The sequence below is a fragment of the Bidens hawaiensis genome, unplaced genomic scaffold, assembly GCF_021521415.1.
Source record: "Bidens hawaiensis isolate Kalapana, Puna unplaced genomic scaffold, B.hawaiensis_p1.1 tig00009039_1, whole genome shotgun sequence".
NCBI classification, from domain to species: domain Eukaryota; kingdom Viridiplantae; phylum Streptophyta; class Magnoliopsida; order Asterales; family Asteraceae; genus Bidens; species Bidens hawaiensis.
In genome coordinates, this window is record NW_027491661.1 from 972,215 (window position 1) to 976,081 (window position 3,867).

At 38.2% G+C, this 3,867-nt stretch overlaps 1 pseudogene across 1 annotated transcript; it reads left to right on the forward strand.

Annotated features, from left to right (window-relative positions):
• Nucleotides 1-504: 504 nt before the first annotated feature.
• On the forward strand, nt 505-2,454 carry LOC143530863 (zinc finger CCCH domain-containing protein 29 pseudogene; annotated as a pseudogene). Its single transcript, XR_013134927.1, has 2 exons — nt 505-567; nt 660-2,454. The product of XR_013134927.1 is annotated as a zinc finger CCCH domain-containing protein 29 pseudogene (transcript).
• The last annotated feature ends 1,413 nt before the right edge of the window (nt 2,455-3,867 follow it).

Below are 3,867 nucleotides of genomic sequence, written 5' to 3' on the forward strand. Positions count from 1 at the left end.
TTCAAACCCGGATATTTAAAAAACCCGATTTGTGCACCTCAACATGGCATCATACTCTCACTGAGGTGGAGAATAAGCCCATTATTTTGGGCCATTACTAAAACAACCCATGTTTGAGCCCGTTTTACATCTTGCATATTGTCTGTAAGTTCAAGGACTAAACATATAAAATTCGTTGATTTTTCTTAAAGCGGGTAAGATTCGCTTGAGCCTATCCAGCCGGGTCAACCTCCACATACCCGGTAAAAGCCAGTCAAACATTCACTCACAAAACCCATCTTCGTTTGCATTTGCATTTGCATTTGCATTTGCATTTGCATTTCATACCGCACTCCAAGAAGCTGACAAAACAGATCCAGAAAAGTCACACCTTCCTCCTCCCTTCTCCACCCGTGTACCCTTTTTCATTTTTTATTTTATTTCTTTATTAATAATAATTTAATCATCATTATAAATACATATATAAATATATATCGTCCATCCCAATTCATTCTTCATATTCATATTCATCACAATCTCTTTACAGCTACCATCACTTGTTTTCTTCGTCAACTCACTTTCAACCAGGTATGTAACAATAATAATCATCATAATAATATCTTTAGACAACTGTTCTTGTTAAATAATTGCTAACTAGGGTTGCTCTATAATACCTTCAGGTCTTGATTCATGTGTAAAGGATCCACAAATTTAATCATGGAACAAAATAAATTTGGGGATTTCTACAAATCCTCGGTTTTATTAGAATTAGCAGCTGCCGATGATGTTTCTAACTTCGAATCCGAGGTTAAGATTAATAATATGGGTTTAAACGATGTTGGTTTATGGTACGGAAGAAATATTATAATAGGGTGTAAAACAAAGATGGGGTTTGAAGAAAGAAGCCCATTTATGGTTGCCGCCTTGTACGGTAGCACAAACATCCTTAAACACATAATTAACACCCAAAACGTTGATGCCAATAAAGCTTCTGAGTCTGACGGTGCGACCGCGCTCCACTGCGCGGTCGCAGGGGGCTCGGCTTCCTCGGTGGAAGCCGTGAAGCTGTTGTTATCGGCTGGGGCTGATCCGAATGTAACCGACTTTAATGGGAATAAACCGGTGGATTTAATCGCTCGGGGGGTGAAATCTTCGATTAGGAAGTGTTTGGTTATGTTGTTGAATGGTTTGTCAATTGATGAGGAGGAGATTGAAGAGGCTGAGATTGTTGCAGCGAAGAAAGAGTACCCAGTCGATGTGTCGTTACCGGATATTAACGATGGTGTTTATGGTGCTGATGAGTTTAGGATGTATGTGTTTAAGGTGAAACCGTGTTCGAGAGCTTATTCTCACGACTGGACCGAGTGCCCGTTTGTGCACCCGGAGGAGAACGCAAGACGGAGGGACCCGAGGAAGCACCAGTATAGCTGCGTGCCGTGTTTGGAGTTTCGTAAAGGAAGCTGCGTTAAAGGGGATAACTGCGAGTATGCACACGGGGTGTTTGAATCGTGGCTTCACCCGGCTCAGTACCGGACCCGGTTGTGCAAGGATGAAATTGGGTGTGCGCGAAAAGTTTGTTTTTTCGCGCATAAGGTTGAGGAGTTAAGACCGGTGTATGCTTCGACGGGGTCAGCAGTGCCGTCTCCAAAGTCGAGTTCTGCTGGCCTGGTCGAAACGGGCTCCATGAGCCTGTTAGGGCTCGGGTCAACGCCACCGATGTCACCATCGATTGGTCCCGTGAACGGGAATTTGTGGCAGAACAAGTTTGTTCATGTAACGCCTCCCGCGTTACAGCTTCCAGGTAGCCGATTGAAGATGTCGTTAAACGCTAGAGATTTGAATATGGAACTTGAGATGCTACAAAGGCAGCAAATGATTGATGATTTATCAACTAATATTTACAACAATATATTTGGGGAAATGAAGCCAACTAATTTTGATGATGTTTATGGTTCACCGTCTCGCCAACAAATCTGGCTAGACTCAAGCCCACTCCGGTCAACCTACCCGTCGTCTCCGGGAAGAAAACCCACAAGTTTCGGGTTTGATTCATCGAGTGCAGTGGCACAAGCGGTAATGAATACGAGGTCCAGCTCCTTTGCAAAACAAAGGAGCCAGAGTTTCATTGACCGGGGGCTAGGATCCACCATGAGTCCCCGATCAATGGCGCAATCCCCTGCTTATTCTGAATGGGGTTCGCCCGATGGGAAGGTGGACTGGGGGTTCAAGAGTGAAGATGCTAATAAGTTTAGAAAATCGGCGTCTTTTGGGTACAGAGGTGGGAGTTCGGGTTCACCCATCAAGGCGAATCATGAGCTAGATGATCCATGGGCTGGGGCCGGAGTGTATGGTTCATCAGAGAAGGCGCCACAATGGGTTGAGCAGATGTACATAGAGCAAGAGAAGCTGATTGCATAAGATCATAAGTTTCATTAATTCTTTGATAATTCTTGATTAATATGTTTTATTAATTCTTAAAGAGTCATGCTTACATCAGTCACAAAGTCTATGCATTTGGAGCCTTAGATGACTCTTGATTAACCTAGAACATGAAGAGGTGTTTTTTTTTAATAATTTGATGTAATTTGTTCTTAATAATTTCCCAAATGGGAGTTTAATGTTTTATATATTCATACCAACTTTTCATGATGATATGGTCAAATTAATGGTTTGATGATTTTTTTTTCTTTGGGATTCACTGTCATATGCATTCAAAGAACTAAATCATTAAATATGAATTATTGGAGAAGAAAAGGACAAGAAGTGGCCGGTTTGATGTCGGCCTTGGCGTGCTGGGCTTTTTAAAAGATGGGTCTATTTTGCATGTTTGCAACTTTATACTTTATATAATTGAAAATATATACTTTTATAGTTATGCTTTTTTTTTTATTTGTAAGTTGTGTTATATTAAAGTGTTAATTTTACAAATGACCAAAATAGCTTGTGTTTTGTTTCCCTCCAAACAAACTAACAAATACTTGTATAACAAGTGGGCTGGTCACAAATTTTTTTGATCAAGAGGGTTAAACTCATATTCTTTTAATTAGAAAGTAACCTTAGATTTTACGATCAAAATCTAACAAGTTCTGGAGATCAGGTGTTCAATAGACCCCTTGACCCATTGGTTCCACCCTGCAACTTATTTGAGCCAGAGTTATTACTTTTATAGAAGAGGTAAATTATTAAAATGAAAGAGAAAGTTTTGTATGCTACATGGTTTTTTGTTGTAAGCTTGGTGCTCAAAATCAATTTTGAAAATATTATTTATTTAAATGATAAACTAATTAAGCATTTGTAACACCACAAATCTCTCTTGTCAGTCTTTTTATTCAATCATGGTTTTTTTTTTTATTTCTTTTGAAATAAAAAAAAAAACCATGATTGAATAAAAAGACTGACAAGAGAGATTTGTGGTGTTACAAATGCTTAATTATTTTTGTTTTTAAATAATATAATAAATGAAAATGATGAAGTATAATATCGGCTGAGTGGTTGGATTGAATGATGCAGAAAAAACCGAGATGATACTAATGTGACGAATGATATAGAGCAACCCATAACACAAGAATTGAATGTTTTTATAAATTTTTGTTTGTGTTATTCTTAAATAACACTTCTAGCTATACCTATATAATATTTTTATCAAACGGTCAATAAGTGACAACTTTAAATTCCACCAAGCCCAATAGCCTTTACTTTTATAATTATAACCACATCTAACTTTACAGAAATATTCAAACAATCTAACGTTTTAATTACTATTAACATTAAAACGTAAACATTATTCCTCAAGAAAATGGGTAAAATGGTCATACGGATAAAACAGGTAAACAATACAAGTAAAAAGAACTAGACATGTCGTATTTTGATGAACAAATAGACCATGTC